The 19,204-nt window shown below is 46.9% G+C and overlaps 1 protein-coding gene across 5 annotated transcripts in view; it reads right to left on the bottom strand.

Moving 5' to 3' along the window:
* The window catches only part of Mark2 (microtubule affinity regulating kinase 2), a 73,557-nt gene that overhangs the window by 29,469 nt on the left and 24,884 nt on the right, over positions 1–19,204 (bottom strand). The window contains exon 1 of one of the 5 annotated variants that reach the window (XM_042675874.1): positions 5,934–5,953. The exons of the other annotated variants lie outside the window; for them this stretch is intronic. The gene's annotated coding sequence lies outside the window, so the exon portion shown is untranslated. Of the gene's footprint in view, positions 1–5,933; positions 5,954–19,204 lie in introns of those variants that run through there. 5 annotated transcript variants of the gene reach the window in all.

The raw sequence follows: 19,204 nt of genomic DNA, 5'->3' as shown, positions 1-19,204 counted from the left end.
TTTCCTGCCTGGGCTGGCTTTGAACGGTGATCCTTAGATCTCAGCCTCCTGAGTAGCTAGGATTACAGGCGTGAGCCACTGCACCCGGCTACCCTGGCCTTTTTAACAGTCCCTGTTAGGCCAGGCATTCGGCAATGCAGCTGCTCCATTTAACTGATTTTAAAATTCCACTGGCTGTTCTCCAGAAGCAAAGTCCCCTGGGCTGCTCCCACTCGTGAGCAGAGGTGCTGTCTGCCCCTCTGAAGCAGTTGCTTACCCACAGGGAACAAGAAAATCATGTGACAGCGAGCGCAGCACTCCTGTAACAGCCCTGGGTGGAAGAGGGTGTTTTTCATTTTTGTTGTCTGGCATCTACAACAGCTAGTACAATAGAGAGTGCCAGGATGACCAAGTAGAGACCACTTCCATAAGCCCATGTCAATCTGCTACAACACCCCTTCTTTTAGGAGGTGGCAGGTAGCTCAGTAGTATTATACTTGCCTACCATAAGCCAGGCCCTGGGCCCATTCCCAGCACCACCAAAGAGTTCCCTTTTAAGAAGAATTAATCTCCCACAGAAACAGGCTATCAATAGAGATTGTATTCTCAGGCTAGCCCATGAGGGAGTCCAATGGATGTAAAGTAAAATATGAATTGAACTAAAGTGGAATCACAGTCTAGTATAAGAAAATGAATTCCAAGTTCCAACTTGGAACCTTGTGATCCACTAGTGCCACGGATCTTGTGGTGCCAGTCTGGGTTAGTCTATAGTAAGAAGTCGCACAGGAGGGCTTTAAAAGCACTTAGGGTCACTAGAGCTTGTGGTGGAAAGAGGGTCTGAAGACATCCAACCCAGATGGAGATGAAGTTGGAGAAAAGGAATCTTGAATGACTATTGCCTTCCAAGAGAGGGCAAGAAAGCCCAGGGAGGAAGATTTGTGGCTACAGAGAAGAAAAAAGGACCCTTTGACATTGTCCTGACATAGCTGGTGCCATTGTCTTTGAAGCTGCTTACAGTGTGTGCCACTAAAGCAGAGATTTGGCTCCCATCCACTTTCTAGGCTTGCTGCTACCTTCACAATTCAACCCTAGGCTGCAGGCAGGGACTCTAGACCCTGTTACCAAGCAGCCGTGGCCACAGAAGGGTCCCTGGCTCACCTGCCTGAGAAGTGTAGGGTTCATTTGTCAGCAGGTAGGTGAAGACTGGAAAGTCCAAGCTTCTCAGCATGCACTAGGCCTTGGGTGCCCTTCCAACCAAACACTGTTGTTTAATTACTGGAGCGATGACTGTTGTGCTCTAGGGGCCCCTAGCTGTTTGTACTCTCAGCCTAGAATGAGTTTTGAAACAGATGATTTCTATTGTAAGTGATTGCTTTTTTCTTTTGGTGCCAGTACAGGAGCTTGACGGAGCCTCATGTTCTATCTTAGCTTTTTCACTCAAGGCTTTTTTACTCAACATTTAATCCACAGCTCCATTTCCAGCTTTTGGTGGTTAACTGGAGAGAAGAGTCTCACAGACTTTCCTGCCTGAGTCATCAGTAGACTTTGAACAGTGATCTTCAGATCTTAGCCTTCTAAGCAGCTAGGATTACAGGTATGAGCCACTGATGCCTGGCTATAAGTGACTTTTTTTTTTGGCCAGTCCTGGGGCTTGAACTCAGGGTCTAGGCACTGTCCCTGAGTTTCTTTCTGAGCTCTTCAGCTCAAGGCTAGCGCTCTACCACTTGAACCACAGCGCCACTTCCAGTTTTTTCTGGTGGTTTATTGGAGATAAGAGTCTCATAGACTTTCCTGCCTAGGTTGGCTCTGAACCGTGTTCCTCAGCTCTCAACCTCCTGAGTAGATAGGATTACAGGCATGAGCCAATGGTGCCCGGCTTACTTACCAGCTTTGAAGAGAAAAGAATGATCCAGAGAAGGGTTAGCTCAGCCCTGGTCAGGGCTGCAGCCCTTTGTGATAGATAGGGTCTGAGGGCCATGCTCTTTGATACCAATTATATGTTGGTGAAGGTCCTAGGGAACTATCAGACAACTACAATTATCAATTTAACAGGTGGCATTGAGGAGGAAGGGGCGATTTGGAGATCCTGATAGATGCACTATTACAAGACTATGAGCAAGAGAATGCTGACTGAAGGAGATAGGCAGCCAAGTCTAGCTTGAGAAGGTGGGCTATGAAGAATGCTGGGATACCCCCCCCCCCACTCACACATAGAAGAAATCCTAAAGGGTATCTCTAATTGGCAGTAAGCACAGTGGTTTAAATAGGGTTCTGAGGAAAATGCCCTTCAAGGCCACCTCTAGTCAGAGTTGAGCAGGGCAGCAAGAGACCACTGTACCTCACCATCAGTCTCCCCAGTCCGTGCTAACCATCAAGAATAGAGGGAGGTATAAACACAGATCTTGAAACAGAAATACCAAATATCCAACAGCATCCAAAGCACTTGAAGCAATGACTCACACATACCAAATGCCTGTGACATACCAGGTACTGTGGGCTTTCCCTCACAGTCTGCCTGAACATCTTTAGGCACAATGTTTCCCATAAATGCTCCATACCTTCCAAAGAAGATAGATCTTTCCAAACTGGCTCATGAAAGCGCTATAGTCAAATACTAAGTTCTGGTCATCTTGCACAGCTCAGATGTGGACTTGGGCTTCTTACAGACCTGCTTAGGCTCACTCATTTTAATTCCTTCCATAAAAGACCACCCAGTCTACCCTGATAGAAAGCACTTTAAACACACCCCACCCCAGGAAAACCCAGAGTATATCACCGCTCCCCAGGCACAAAGTGTTAGCAATCTTGCTAGGGACTTTCTAAATATATGTCCCTGGAAGTTTGCACACGAGTAGTCACTGTGGGATATGTGACTAATCTTTCAGGCATATGTGTGCTAGTACATGTATGTACATATGAGGTAAGGTCAGAACAAATACACTCTCCTATACTTAAGCTCATGCTAAGTAAGGAGGGGGACCTGTAGGGAGAGTGAGGGGGGATGGTGTGGGTAATGCTCAGCCACACTTCCAGCTCCTCAGTGTCCCTTCCTGGGGACTCAGTGGCCTTCTGCGGCAGTTAGGATATCATCAGCAGCTGTCATTCACACAACCTAACATGTTCACTGGGAAGATGGGATTTGGTATGTTGGGCTTTATATTCCAGAAACTAGCAGGTGTCTGACTCAGGGGGAGTTTCTTGAAACAGCTACATGTCCTGGGCCCTTAAACACAGGATCTGAAGACAGGAGAAGATGTGAGACCCCAGAACTAGGAATACAGGGTTATAATAAAAGCAAGAAAGCCAGTGCCAGTGGCTCACGCCTGCAATCCTACTCAGGAGGCTGAGATCTGAGGATCAAAGCCAGCCCAGGCAGGAAACTCTGTGAGACTCTTAGCTCCAATTAAAAAAACCACTAGAAAACCGGAAGTGGCACTGTGGCTCAAGCGGTAGAGCACTCGCCTTGAGCTGAAGAGCGTAGGGATAGCACCCAGGCCCAGAGTTCAAGCCCCATGACTGACCAAAAAAAAAAAAAAAAAAAAAAAAAAAATTAATAATAATAATAAATAAAGGCAAGAAAGAATGGAACTGCAATCTTCTCGCTGCTGAAGCTCTGCTTCATGGGCAATGACTTTTTCCACCTGTTCCTCACTAAGGAATCACACATGCTCCATGCTCCTGTGTGTTCTCTTTGATAGACCTAGGCTTTACGTACAGCTCTACCACGTCAAGACACTGTGGCATCTAACACTGATGCTGCATACCCATGAAGAGATAACCAGATAACCAAGGTCATGTGAGCTGGGCCTACACATTCTGCTGCACTTGTTTATAGGCAAGAAGATTAAAGCAACCAGGGAACGAGAGGACAAACCTTCTGCACTGGGCAAGCATTGAGAACACAGCATAGAGGCATCCTGCCAAGAAATCTCTGCTCAAATATAAAGCAGAAATCTCTCACCAAACTTGAAGCCAGCTACATATGCCAAATGCCACTTACAATCAAGTGACCTTCAGGCACTGCTTAATTTTCCCAATGTTCTTTGTATGAAAAGTTAATGTTTGGGGTTTACTAGGGGTGGGGGAAAGATGAGGAGGTTGGGCAATGGCAGGTCCTCTAAGAGCCCCCAAACGAATTAATACTCAAGCAAAGTCTTTGTGACAAACCAAGAATATATATGTGATGCTTAAGAAAGAGGATGCATCCCCCCCACCCCCGCAGCCTTTTTTTGGTGCTAGGGATGGAACCTTGTACATGCTAGGTTAGCGCCTATCACTGAGCAACAGCCCAGCTCAAAGAGGAGGTATTCTAAGTGTACATTTGGATAAAGAAAACATTCAAAGCCAGGCACCAGTGACTCACACCTGTAACCCTAGCTACTCAAGAGGTTGAGCTCTGAGGAACATGGTTCAAAGCCAGCCTGGGCAGGAAAACCCGTGAGACTTATCTGCAATTAACTATCAAAAAAGTCAAGAATGGAGCTGTGGCTCAAGTGGTAGAATACTAGCCTTGAGCAAAAAAGTTCAGAGACAGGACTGGGAAGGTGGCTCAGTGGTAGAGTGCTTGCCTTGCACACATGAGGCCCTGGGTTCGATTCCTCAGCACCACATAAGCAGAAAAAGCCGTAAGTGGCACTGTGGCTCAAGTGGTAGAGTGTTAGCCTTGAGCTGAAGAGCTGAGAGACAGCCCCCAGGACCAGAGTTCAGACCCCACAACCGACAAAAAAAAAAAGAAAAGAAAAAAGCTCAGAGCCAGCACCCAGGCCCTGAGTTCAAGCCCAAGGACCAGCAAAAAAGAAAAAAAGAAAGGAAAGCATTCAGTTCTCAGGTATCTAAACTCCCAACCAGAAGTCAAACTGCCAATACAGAACTTCTACAACCATTTCTTGCCTTTAGCAATGTCAGAACCGGGAGGGAAAAGCTATCACCTTTAGGTACAGCCTCAGAGGAGAGGGAAGTCAGGCAGTGAAGAGCTTAGAGACCCCTCACCAAGAGAGGCTCATCCTCTCTAATCAAAAGGTCGTCCTGACAGTGATAGTCACAAGCCCAAACAGTTAGGGAGAGGGGAAGGCACTGTGCCTGGAGCCGGGCACTTAGGGCTACACACAGCTGAAGCTGGCCTCTGACACTTTCTCTCCTCAGCTCCTCTTGAAAAACCATTTGTCACCAACAGATGTAACCAACCCTCCCTACTCAGCAAGCTCAGGCCTCTGCAGGGTCTCTGCCTTGGGCATTCACTCCTGACAGGGAGAGGACATATCCATTAGGGTATTCCCTTGGCTCGCCAGAGAGGTCAGAGGAAGGCTGAAGTGGAACCTTTACCTAGAGAGCCACAGCGGGAACCAAGACAACTTGCACTCCCCTTCCCATCCCAACCTGCTTTCTTGCAGAGCAGCAGCTACCACTCACCTAGCCTCCCACTGGGAGGTGGAAGATGCTACCATGCTAAGGACACAGAAAGAAGTCAGCCTAGACCAGGCACCAGTGGCTCACGCCTGTAATCCTAGCTACTCAGGAGGCTGAGATGTGAGGATTGGGGTTCAAAGCCAGCCTGGGCAGGAAAGACCATGAAATCCCTATCTCCAATAAATCACCAGAAAACCAGAAGTGACGCTGTAGCTCAAGTGGTAGAGTGTTTGCCTTGAGCTGAAGAGCTGAGGGACAGCGCCCAGGCCCAGAGTTCAAGCCCCATGACCGGCAAAAAAAAAAAAGTCAGCCTAAGGAACGAACCTGGCTTAGAGAAGAAAAGGATCATCTATGGCAACAAGTTCCAAGAACAAGCTCTCCACACCAGCCCCAGCTCTCCTAAAGAGCAGGGGTTTATTAAAAGCGCTTTTCAATTTGCCAACACATTAGCAAGCACCTGGTTGGGTCATGAGTCCACCCATAACAGTCTGCCACAGAAGGCTAGCCCAAGATGGCACTGTGAGCACGCTAGTACTCAACAGACTCACACATCCATTAATCTTCCTCCAGATCCCAGCTGTCATGCAGAGCAATGAGCTGGGCTGAGTCCTGTTCAGAGCTGGTCACTCCAGTTTGCCTGGGAGCATGGGGGTGGGGAGAAGAGGAGGAGGAGAAAAAGAAGGAGGAGAGGAAGGGGGAGGGGGGGAAAAGGGGGAATGGGAGAAGGAAGGGAGATTATGATTCTCTATTTTCAAGTCCTGCCCCTAAAGCCAGGAAGGGAAGCAGCTGGCTTCCCGCTTCAGGAGCTCCAATCTCAGACCAGGACAGAGCCAACCAGCTGCCTCAGGAGAGCTCTGGGGGACTTGCACATCAAACAAGTTGGCCGAAGGAGAGAGCCCAACCAGGACAGAAGTGGAATGGTCTTCAGCCAAGAATTCTGAATGGAACTCTTCTCAGTACTAGAACATAACAGGAGGTGGAAAAAAGCAGAAAGGGAAACAGTAAAGTCAGACTGGCATGAATCGCAACTTCCCTGGCTGAAGAGGGCCAGCCCATGTGGTAGGAAGTAAAGTGATATCCCATGAAGCCTCTCCTGGTCCAACAAGTCAAGTCTAATCACAGGCTGATCTCACCGCACTGCTGCCCTGCCCTGGCCCATCCAGAGCGGAGTCAAGTCATTTAAACAACCCTGTCAGTTAAGACTCGCCACTCTTAAGCACTTGTACCATAGAGGGCAGGGACTCGCTCTTGGTATTGTGTGATCCAGTCTGGAGCAAAGGTCAGAGCAGAAGCCATTGCTTTGGCCTCCCACAGAGAGGTGATGTCTGGCAACAGAAATGTTGGACAGGAAAAAGGGGATAGCCACTAGATACTTCCTCTTTCTCACCAACTGTTATGGTCAGCCCCCCCAGGATACATTAGAGTAGCCTGTAGAAGCTCCTGTGGCAGCAATGGCCTGTGAATCATTCCCTAACCAGAAAAGGAAAAGCAGGCCTGACCCTGAGGCCTGACTCAGCCCCAGTATCCCCCAGCCAGCCCCACCCACCAGGGTGAAATCCCTGCCAGCCTTACTGTCCTCATCTACACCTGCACATACACACACAAAACCATCCGTTCTCCTACTCTACAATATGGCTTATGGTGGTGGGATAGTACCAAGCATCCTTCTAGAAGGGTACTAAGCACTGAGAACAAGAGGTGACTTCATATTCAAAGCACACATCTATCTGTCTGTTTTTTATTTTTTTGTTTTTGTCAGTCATGGGGCCTGGGCACTGTCCCTGAGTTCTTCAGCTCAAAGCTAGCGCTCTACCACTTGAGCCATAGCACCACTTCTGGTTTTCTGGTGGTTAATTGGAGGTAAGAGTCTCACAGACTTTCCTACCCCGGCTGTCTTTGAACTGTGATGTTCAGATCTCAGCCTCCTGAGTAGCTAGGATTACAGGCATGAACCACCAGTGCCTGGCCTGTCTATTTTGATGGCACTAGGGATAGAACTCAAGAGTCTTGTGCTTGGGCTGGGAAGGTAGCTCAGTGGTAGAGTGCTGAGGGACAGCATCTAGGTCCTGAGTTCAGCCCCACAACTGGCCAAAAAAAAAAAAAAAAGTCCTGTGCTCCAACACTCTTGAGCTACATACACCTCCAGCTTAAATCATGCCTTTAGAAGTTTACACACACAGACACACAGACACAAACATACGTACAATTATCTGAGTGCCTGTATGCCTGTTTGTGTCTGTGTCTATAGGCGTACACTTGTAGGGTAGATTGCTAGACCAAATTCAATGTTTCGGGGTTGTCCTTTCAGCTGCATCACCCTGGCTGGCTCCCTTTCCTTGCCTGTGGCTGGGCTCCAGCCAGCTGTCTTCAACTATGGAGTGTTCTCCAAGACTTCCAGGTCTTTGCTGCAGCCTCCCATCACCTGAGACTCTTTCCCTCCATCCAGCTCCTCTTCCTTTTTCCTGATGAGCCAAGGCTCAGACATCACTTTAACCAGAAAGCCTTATGGACTCCCATCTGGCTCATTTTACCTGGGGGTCCCTCGAAGCAGTCTCCGGCTCAGTCTAGGACTCTACTGCTGTGTATAGGCTGGTCTCCTCTGCAACTCTTAGTGCCTGTCTTATTCACCATTACAAAGCCAGAGAGCAGTTCCAAGGAAGTTTCCAAGACTTACTTCCTTTCGTGTCCTTAGTGTCTAGGCACAGTGCCTGGCACCTCAGCAGGCTACTTAGAAATGCTTCCCTAAAGCTGGGCGCAGGTGGCTCACGCCTGTCATCCTAGCTACTCAGGAGGCTGAAATGAGGATCCCAGTTCAAAGCCAGCCTGGGCAGGAAAGTCCCTGATACTCGTATCTCCAATTAACCACCAGAAAACCGGAAGTGGCACTGTGGCTCCAGTGGTAGAGCACTTGCCTTGAGCTGAAGAGCTTAGGGACAGCGCCCAGGCCCAGAGTTCAAGCCCTACAACAAAAACAGAGAGAGGGGGCTGGGAAGGTGGCTCAGTGGTAGAGCGCTTGCCTTGCATGCCTGAGGGCCCTGGGTTCAATTCCTCAGCACCACATAAGCAAAAAGAAAAAAGCCAGAAGTGGCGCTGTGGCTCAAGTGATGGAGCACTAGCCTTGGCTGAAGAGCTGAGGGACAGCGCCCAGGCCCAGAGTTCAGGCCCCACGACCGGACCCTCCTCCCCCCAAAAAAATAGCAGAGAGAGAGAGAGAGAGAGAAATGCTTCCCTAAGTCACCTCGCAAAGTCACAGGGTCAGAGTCTTCCTGCTCTGTTTAGAGTGTCTCCTCACCAAACAGCTTTTAACCCAACCTTGTCCGTGTGACCCCTTTGGCCTGTGCAAAGGCTGGAATGCTGTTGCCCACTGCTTTAAACCCATTCCCTAGGGCCTTCTGGCATCTCAATGGTCACAGTCTCTGGCAAAATTTCAGAGCTTATCACTGGTGTGTGGCACTGGGGCTGCTGCCCTTCCACTTGTCCTTCCCTAGCTTGCCTCCTGCCATGAGGTCCACAGGTAGTCCCCACACAGGCTTTCTTAGCAGCATAACTGCCCCTGAGGTGGGGGCACTAGGAGCACAGTGCCAAGGGCCTCAAGGGAGAGCTATTCTAGACTCAGCTCTGCCCAAACAAGTTATGTAACCCTTAACAAGTCATTTGCCCTCGTGGGACCTTCATTTCCACACTTGTAAAATGTGGGCCCATACAAGCGCTGTGGGCCTGTCCTGTGTGGATATGAGAGCTTTTGGTGCATCAGTGCTCATAAGCCTTCCAACCTTGACCCAGAGACCGCAGCAGGAAGTGCGCACAAACTGTGTGTCCTGAAGACCACTTCCTGACCTTACGTCAAGTCAACCAGCCTCAAAGCCAGGCTGCATAAGTAACGGGCCTTGGACATCAGGCTCACAAACTGAAAAACTTCAGCCTAGGGCTCAAAACATTCAAGGTAACCAAGGTGACAGCTCCAGAAATTAAGGTACTAAACTGTAACACGCCTTAGAAACATTACCATCTAAATTTGCGATGCCCTAAGGAAGAATCCTTGCTCTCCCTAGATTTCATTTACCCCCATTCACAAGCTCCCCACCCTCCCAGCCACTCCAAGTAGCAGGAATGTGGCCACAGGCACAGGGACAAGGCGTGGAGAAACAATCTACTTCTCACAGGCCCCAGGGCTTGGCAGCCTCAGGAGAGCAGCTGAGTAGGCGCAGTCCCCAGTGGTGAGGCACACCTAGTGCCTAGCACCTGCCCCCGCCCGCATGACTCCCACAGCAGCTGGCTGGCTCCTCTGCTGCTCCTGGGTGGGGAGCTGCCAGCCTGCTGTGAACAGGTAATCCGTGAGGAGAAACTGATTTGGCAAAGCCCAGCAAGCGGCAGTTTCAGTCTCCCTGCCCAGAGTTGGGGGAGGGGAGGCAGGCCCAAGCAGACCAGTTGAACAGGTCCTTCTTTCCACCACCCTACAGTTTTTGCCCTTTTCTTTTTTTTTTTTTTACGGGTTCAAAATGGAAGATACAGTCATAAAGCCCAGGAAATCAAGTAGAGAAAGTGATCTTTCTTAGCCATGCCTTACCCACAGTGGTCCTTGGCAAACTGGCCCTGACCACCTCCCAGCTCTTGGTCTGTTCAGAAAAGCTATGGACCCTTGAAGGTGCCTCTGATCTTGGAAGTTAAGCAGGTTTAGGTTTTAGTTAGTACTTGGAGGGGAGAAAAGCAACTGATCTCTGAGATGCTCAAAGGAAAATCTGGGTTCTTGTCACCAGGCACTGAGTTGGTGTGAAATCAGTTCTTCCTGTGCCATGCTCCTGAGTTTTTCTCCCCTATAAATAACTACAGCCTTCTGACACAGAGCACATGATCGCTCCAACTCTGGACAAAATCCCAATACTAGGTGTACCTGTTCACCCACCACAATAGGGAACGATAAAGCTAGTTAATCAAAAGCAGCAGCACAAGCAGAGTGTGATCGTAAGCAGAACAGAACTCAGCCAAACCAAGAGGGCTTGGTTTTCTGGCTCTGGTTCCTACTTTGGGAAATCAGGAGGGGATCCCTTAGAAGCATATTCTCTCCTGTGGTTTCCTCCCAAGTTCCCCATCTCAGCCTCAAAAACAAAAATCCTTTTTTTTTTTTTTTAAAAAAAAGTAATTATTGGGGCTGGGAAGGTGGCTCAGTGGTAGAGCGCTTGCCTTGCATGCCTGAGGCCCTGGGTTCGATTCCTCAGCACCACATAAGCAAAAAAAAAAAAAAGAAAAAAGCCGGAAGTGGTGCTGTGGCTCAAGTGGTAGAGTGCTAGCCTTGAGCTGAAGAGCTGAGGGACAGCGCCCAGGCCCAGAGTTCAGGCGCCAAGACCGGACCAAAAAAAAAATAAATAAAATAAAAAAAAAAAAGTAATTATTGCACAAAAGTAACATACTGATTAAGATTTGTTACTTAAATGACCAAAGAATGGATAAAGACAGATGTCTAGCTTATAAACCAATATGGGTACACTTCCTCGAGGGTAAATGAAATGGAGAATGCTCATGTTACAATATCTCAAGAGCCTCCAATGAGCTACACCCTCAGCACATTTCTTTTTTTTCTTTTTGGCGGTACTGGAGGCTTGAACTGGGGACCTTGTGCTTCTGCCAGTCCTTTTCACTTACCTTATTTTTTAGATAGGATCTCACTTTTTGTCTGGGCTGGACTCCATCTTGATCCTCCTATTTATCTTCCCATGGAGCTGGGATAACAGGTGTGCATCATCTGTGCCTAGCTTTTTGTTGGCTGAGATAGAAGTTTCTCAAACATTTTGTCTAGGCTATAGCTTCAGATCACAATCCTGCTCACAGCCTCCCAATTAGCTAGGATTATAAACGCAAGCCACCACACCCAGTACCCACTTCTTATTTACTAGTCAACAAATAATTAATTGAGAGATGATCTTGTACAAGCATAGTAATAGGTCAAGTTGGGGGAACTGATACACAGAGGGATAAAATACACCACAGCCTAAAAAAAAATTGACAAGCTACCGGAGAGATAAGCACAAATCACACAATCCAGCTTGTGACAAAATCTAGAAACAGAAGTTAAAGTCAGCCTAGGATTATTTATTAGTGGTCTATGGTCTTAATTTTTCAGAGAACAATGGCTAAGAGAGAGCTGAAGATCCAAGTTCTCACTTACACTTAAAATCATGCCTTCTGCCAGCACCTGTCTGGTCTTCCTTGCCTTTCATCACTGGCTGAAAACAAGAGTCAAGCACAACACATAAACAAAGATAATATAAGAAGAACTTAAAAAAATAGGCTGTAATCCTAACTACTCAGGAGGCTGAGATCTGAGAAATGTGGTCCAAAGAAGTCTGGGCAGGGCTGGGAAGGTGGCTCAATGGTAGAGCGCTTGCCTTGCATGCACGAGGCCCTGGGTTCGATTCCTCAGCACCATATAAGAAAAAAGAAAAAAGCCAGAAGTGGCACTGTGGCTCAAGTGGTAGAGCACTAACTAGCCTTGAGCTAAAGAGCTGAGGGACAGCAACAGGCCCAGAGTTCAGGCCCCACGACCGAACCCCCACCCCCCCAAAAAAGTAAGTCTAGACAGCAAAGTCCAGTTGACTCTTATCTCCAAGTAAACACCAAAATATAGCTAGAAGTAGAGCTATGACTCAAGTGGCAGAACACTAGCCTAGAGCACAAAAGCTCAAAGATAAGTACCCAGGCCCTGAGTTCAAACCCCGAGACTGGCACAAAATAAAGAAATAAGAAGTTATACAGGACTCTGGATATACAGTAAGACCAAAGGGGATACTCTTAGGAGGAAAACAAAAGTGCAATGTCTTTGTGCATCTGATCATATAAAATAGTATTGATTGAAATGAACTCAAGAAATGGAAACAGGTTATTTTCTTCATTGTTTTTGTTTTCTTTTCTGTCTTACTTGTTCATTTGACTTTGGAAGGGTTGAGGGGGGCACTGAAATGAAGGGACAAAGGGCGAACAAATATAACAGTGGTACTCACTAGATACTATGTTGAAAATAAACTATACAACTTGTAATTATGGACAGGTGAGAAAAATTAGGAAAGAGCAAGGGAAGGGGTGACAGCGTCCAAAAAGAAATGTACTCATAGCTAGGTGCTGATGGCTCATGCCTGAAATCCTACTCAGAAGGCTGAAATTTGAGGACTGTGGTTCAAAGGCAGCCCAGGCAAGAAAGTCCATGAGATTCTGATCTCCAATTAGCCACCAGAAAAAAAAACAAAAACAAAAAACTGGAGGTGGCACTGTGGCTCAAGTGGTAGAGTGCTAGTCTTGAGCAAAAAAAGCCAAGAGACAACACCAAAGCCCCCAAGTTCAAGCCTTATGATCAACAACCACAACAAAAAAAGGAAATGTACTCCTTTATGTGCTGCCGAAGCAAGCACAAGAAACGTACTCATTAACTGACTTATGTAATTGTAACCCCTCTATATATCACCTTTATAGTAACAATTAAAATTTTTAAACGAAAGTGAGAGGAAGAAAGAAAGGTCTGGGTATCAGTGGCTCACACTTGTAATCCTATCTACTCAGAAGGCTGAGATCTAAGGTTCACAGTTCTAAGTCAGCCTAGGCAGCAAAGTCTGTGAAGACTCTCCTCTCTAATTAATCACAGAAAAAAAGCCAATCCCAGAGTTTAAGTCTCAGGACTAGCGCCCCCCCCCCCCCAAAAAAAAAAAAAATAAGGAAAGGAAAGGAAGGAAGGGGAGGAAGCAGGGCACCTATGGATCAAGGTTTGAAGTCAGTCCAGGTAGACTTTTTTTTTTTTGACCAATCCTGGGGCTTGAACTCAGGGCCTGGGCACTGTCCCTGAGCTGCTTTTGCTCAAGGCTAGCTCTCTTACCACTTGAGCCACAGTGCCGCTTCCGGCACTGTGTATGTGTATGTGGTACTGAGAAATTGAACCCAGAGCTTCCTGTATGCGAGGCAAGCACTTTATCACTAAGCTACATTCTCTGCCACTAGGAAGACAATTTTTTGAGACTCCTTGTTTTGTTTTGTTTTGTTTGTCGTGGGGCCTGAACTCTGGGCTTTTTCTGCTAATGTGGTGCTGAGGAATCAAACCCAGGGCATGGGAGGTAAGCATTCTACCTCTGAGCCAACTTCCTAGTCCCTTTTTGAGACTCTTATCTCTAATTAACCAGCAAAAAGGAGAATGTGAAGGTGTGACTCAAGTTATAGAGCACCAGACTTGAACAAAAGAGCCAAATGTGAGTATGAGAACCTGAGTTCAAGTCCTAATACCAGTACAAAAACAATATAAAACTAAAGAAACAAATAATAAAAATAAATAAATAAATAAAGCTGTGTAGGCCAGGTGCCAGTGGCTCACATTTGTAACACCAGCTACTCAGGAGGCTGAGATCTGAGGATCACTGTTGGAAGCCATTCTGGGCAGAAAAGTCACTGTGAGACTCTTATCTTCAATTAACTACTCTAACTCCAGAAGTAGCACTGTGGCTCAAGTGGTAGAGCACTAGCCTTGAGCACAAAGAGATTCAGGGACAGTGCCCAGGCCCTGAGTTCAAGTCCTACAACCAACAACCACCACAAAATGTTGTTTAGGGCTCTTGGTCATAGAAATGAAGTCAGGCCGGGAGCTAGTGGCTCATGCCTGTAATCCTAGCTACTCAGGGAACTGAGATTTGTGGATCACAGTCCAAAGCCAGCCCAGGCAGGAAAGTCCATGAGATTCTGATCTCCAATTAGCCACCAGAAAAAAAAACAAAAACAAAAAACTGGAGGTGGCACTGTGGCTCAAGTGGTAGAGTGTTTGCCTTGAGCTAAAGAGCTCGGTACAGCACCCAGGCCCAGAGTTCAAGCCCCATGACCACACACACACACACACACACACACAAAAGAAAAAAAACGAAGTCAGAAAAAGCGCCTAGCAACAGGAAGTAAAGCCAGTTATCTTAGTAAACAATTGGGGTACCCATGAAGTTCTGCCCCAGAATCCCCATCTCAATACTTGCTGTGACTAGGGAAGCATGTTTACTTTTTTGGGGGGTGGGGGGGGGTGGAGAACAGGGGAGTGGAGGTGTTAAAGTCTGGGCCTGGCACTTGCTAGGCAGGTGACTTACTAATTAAGCCATGCCTCCAGCCCTAGAAATTGTTCTTTTATCTTCTAGTTGTTGACTGGCAAGTCTACTATCCTTCCTTAATTCCTATTCAGCCATTGCTACAACTCAGTTTTAAACTGTCCTCTATCCATCAAGTTTCCAGCAGTTTCAGGGCTCTTTGGAAAGATGGTAGGGAGAAATGAATACCAGTCCTAAAAGTAACTAGAAAGAAAATTTTCTAGATAAAAGAGATCCTAATTCCATGTACAAAAAGAAGTCAGGGCTGGGGTGAGCTCAGTGGTAGAACATTTGCTTAGCATATGAGACGTCCTGGGTTCAATATTCATTTCCCCCCCCACAAAAAAAAAATAGGGAGAGAGGAGGAGGGGAGGGGAGGAGAGGGGAGGGGAGGGGAGGGCAGGGGAACGAAGGATATGGCGCACACTGGTAATTCCAAGGTTGTAAACTGAGGTAGGATGACTGCAAGTTTAAGACAAGCCTAAGCTATATAGAAAAGATCCTGGGGTGGGTAGAGGTGGAGGTATTTTTAACAAGAAAAAAAAAAAAAAAGGTACCAGTGGCTCACGCCTATAAAGCTAGCTACTCAGGAGGCTGAGATCTGAGGATCATGGTTCAAAACCAGCCCAGGCAGGAAACCCCGTGAGACTCTTAACTCCAATAAACCACTAGAAAACTGGAAAAGGTGCTGTGGCTCAAGATGGAATTGTGGCTTAGTGGTATAGTGCTTGCCTAGCATGCACGAAGCCCTAGTTTCAATTCCTCAGTACCACATAAAGAGAAAAAGCCAGAAGGCACTGTGGCTCAAGTGGTAGAGTGCTAGCCTTGAGCAAAAGTAGTTCAGGGACAGAGCCCAGCCTGAGTTCATGCCCCAGGACTGGCCAAAAAAAAAAAAAAAAAAATCGGTTAATTCAGAGCTTGGAAGCAAAATCTTCTGTTGGAGGAAAGAGTAGAATTCTGGAATTCTGAAACTTGTTCTTCTATCTAAAAAATAGGAAGTGGCTCTCTCTTTGCTCTCTCTGCTCTTTTCTAGCTCTTTCCTTTCTCTTTCCTCTCTTTTCTAGCTCTCTCTCATTCCCAGGCCTTTCCCAGCCACGTGGAGTGCCAACCTTGCCAGGTCTACTGAATAAACCTACTCCTTACCTGAATACCATGTGCATGGTGCTGTTCTTACTCGGCTACCTCTTTTTAAAAACCTAACATAAATGGTGCCATGACTCGGATAAAGGGCTTAAAGTCAGGATAGGTGGGATTCTTCTCTGGTTTTTTTTTCTCTTTTCTCTTTTTTTGTTTGTTCTTTCCTTTTTGCTCTGAGAAATACCCACAGTTCTGACGGCCTTTTTTTTTTGGTCGGCCGTGGGGCTTGAACTCTGGGCCTGGGCGCTGTCCCTCAGCTCTTCAGCTCAAGGCGAGCGCTCTACCACTTGAGATACAGCGCCACTTCCGGTTTTCTGGTGGTTTATTGGAGATAGGAGTCTCACGGTCTCTCCTGCCCGGGCTGGCTTTGAACTGCGATCCTCAGATCTCAGCCTCCTCAGTAGCTAGGATTACAGGCGTGAGCCACCAGCGCCCGGCTCTGACGGCCTTTTGCGAACCCGTCTGTCTGATGCAGACACAGCGCATCTATACCATTGCTGGCCTTCACGTCCATGTCCACACCACCTCTCTACTCTGAATATTTGTTGGCAATTCTTGATAAGGACCAGGTAAGCTCTACTTATTCTATTTGATCTCCTTGTTGCTTTAATTGGAAATAATATAGGGCTTTTGTGGCAAAGATTGCAGTTCAAAGCCAACCTGGGCTGAAAAATCCCTAAGACTCCATCTCCCAACTAACCTGCAAAGAGCCAGGCTGGAAGCATGGCTCAAGACTCTTATCTCTAACCAGCCAAACACTGGAAGTGGTTCTATAACTCAAAGTGGTTCAGTGCTGGCCTTGAGCAGAAGTGTTCAGGGACAATGCCCAGGCCTTGAGTTCAATCCTCCTTGAATACCAACTGGGATAAGCCATCCCAGCAACGAGCACCTAGACTCAGCCAGTCTGGGGAACAAGGGAACATGGAGAGGAGTAAGAGGAGATGATGTCACATCAGATACTTTGTGCCTGCCCTTTCAAAATTAACCAGAGCCGGGAGGTCAGTAGAAGTAAGAAGCCTGCTCATCCAATGTCTATACCTGTCTACCTATTAACTGAACAGGAATTTATATTCTTGCCTTTGTCATCTGACTTTTCTACCTAGTTACCAGATGTCGGAGGTAGCTAGGGACATTTCTACCAACATTTTCAGCCCCAAGTCCTTCCTCTTGCCATTTATTTGCTCTCTAGTATTTTTTTTTCCAGCCCCTCAATGCTCATGAGACTCCTCCAGACTTCATCTAAGAAATTACGCCACCAAGGGACAGCTGCTGCTCACTGCCTTCTCTGGGAGGGGACCAAATTCCAGCCTTTTAACCCTATTGTCGACGCCCCTTGTCAGCAGGAAGTAGCCAGAGAGAATCTGCGCCCTATTTCATGATTATTAAAAGGCTGGTATGTAAGGTCCGCTCCTGGATGGCTAGCAGACTCCACCCTCCTCACAGCAAAGTCTCCACCCAGTACCTGCATTACCTAGGCAACTGGGACACCGGGAAGAGGTCATATCTGCATCCGCTGAGGTCACATCTGAATCCGCTGAGGTCACATCTGAATTTGATGTGGCCACACCTTTCTCTGCCCGTACCGTAGATAAGGCCTAGCCCAGGCCCAGATGCCCTCTCTCTGCTCTCTCTGCTCTTTTCTAGCTCTTTCCTCTCTCTTTCCTCTCTTTCCCAGCTCTCTCATTCCCAGGCCTTTCCCAGCCACGTGGAGTGCCAACCTTGACTGGTCCCAGCAGGTCTACTGAATAAACCTACCCCTTACCTGAAAAAATAAATTAATTAATAATAATAAAAAATAGGAAGAGAGGGGAAGGGAAAAAAACAAATCGTTTAAATAGGGATATAGGTAGATCCATTGCAACAATGAGATGTACAAGTCGTTATGTGGAAAAATGAACTTTACAACTTTCGTGGGGAAGTGGGGAGGATGGGAAGGGGAAACAAAAGAGGAGGCTACAATGCTTGATTAGAAATGTACTCATTATCTTGCCCATGTAATTGTAACCCCTCTGTTTTATTTTCACAATTAAAAAAAAATAGGAAGAGGCTGGCACAGTGGTATGTGTCTGCAGTCTCAGCTACATGGGGGGCTAAGTAGGGAGATCACTTCAGCCCACAAATATGAGACCAACCAAGGCAAAAACAAACAAAATATAGGAAGGAAACTAAATCCAGGAAGGATTGGTCCAAATTACCTCAAAAATAAATCACCCTAGAATGAGGGTAAATGGGACTGGGTTTAAAACTCTTCCTTATAATACAGAGCAGATTATCTACTCTGCTGGAGTGGATTACTATGAGGAATTTTATTATGTAAGCATTCTGAACGCGAAACTGGGAGTTCAGCATCTAAACATTATTGAGAAAATCCTCACACTACAATCATGATGATGGCTTAACTTCAGTGTTTGACATTTTATCACCAAGGGATTGGCTTTAACAGTCTGGATTTGGCAGTGTGCCCTATCGGCTGCTTCAGTGTCTGGGGTTTCACAAAGGCAGGGTGTTTGCTTCTTAAACACTATCTTAAAAATATATTTCAGAATAGGGTTCAACTATTCCAAGACAGAAGGAAGGAATGAAAACCAAACCAAATAAAGGAATCTGGCACTGCCAAACAGAGAGGAGCTTGCCAGAGGAAGAGCTGGTAGGAAGACACTACTTACTGCAAGCACCAACGAGAGAGAAGGCCTGGTCAGAACTGCTTACTACCAAGTCATAAAATGATGGGGCTGGCATGGAGTTCAGTAGTTAAACATGTCTGAGGCCCTGCGTTCCATTTTCAACATCACAGTAAGAAAAGAATTAGAAGATGCTGGGCACTGCTGGCTCATGTCTGTAATCCTAGCTACTCACAAGGCTGAGATCCAAGGATTGAGGTTCCAAACCAGCCCAGGCAAGAAAGTCTATTGAAACTCTCATCTCCAATTAATGCCAGAACACTGGAAGTGGCACTGTGGCTCAAAGTGGTAGAATGCTAACCAAGAGCTCAGGATAGCACCCAGTCTCTGAGTTCAAGCCCCACAACTAAAAAAAAAAAAAAAAAAAAATCATAAGGGGCAGCAGAAGCCTTGAGCTGAAGAGTTGAGGGACAGCGCCAAGGCCCAGAGTTCATGCCCCATGACCGGACCCCCCCCCAAAAAAAAAAAAAAAAAAAAAGAGGCAGCAGAAGAGGAAGGGGGAGGCATGAGGACTGAGAGTTAAGAGGCAGCCTGGGCTACATGGCGAAAACCTGTCTTTAAAAAAAAAAAACAGCTGGGCACTGGTGGCTCACATCTGTCATCCTTGCTACTCAGGAGGCTGAGATCTGAGGATCCCGGTTCAAAGCCAGCCTGGGAAGGAAAGTTTGTGAGACTCATCTCCTAGAATACCAGAAAACGGGAAGCAGCGCTGTGGCTCAAGTGGCAGAGTGCTAGCCTTGAGCTGAAGAGCTCAGGAATAACACCCAGGCCCAGAGTTCAAGCTCCACAACCGACAAAAAAAAAAAAAAAGGAATAAAGAAAATGAGGACTTGGAAGTAATATTAACAATATGAGATTAATAAAGGGAATTCCTACACAGGTCCTCTCTTGCTGATCAACTTACAT

This window comes from Dipodomys spectabilis, unplaced genomic scaffold, assembly GCF_019054845.1.
Source record: "Dipodomys spectabilis isolate Male_0828 unplaced genomic scaffold, ASM1905484v1 ptg000030l, whole genome shotgun sequence".
Classification (NCBI taxonomy): domain Eukaryota; kingdom Metazoa; phylum Chordata; class Mammalia; order Rodentia; family Heteromyidae; genus Dipodomys; species Dipodomys spectabilis.
This window is presented reverse-complemented; position numbering and strand designations above follow the sequence as displayed.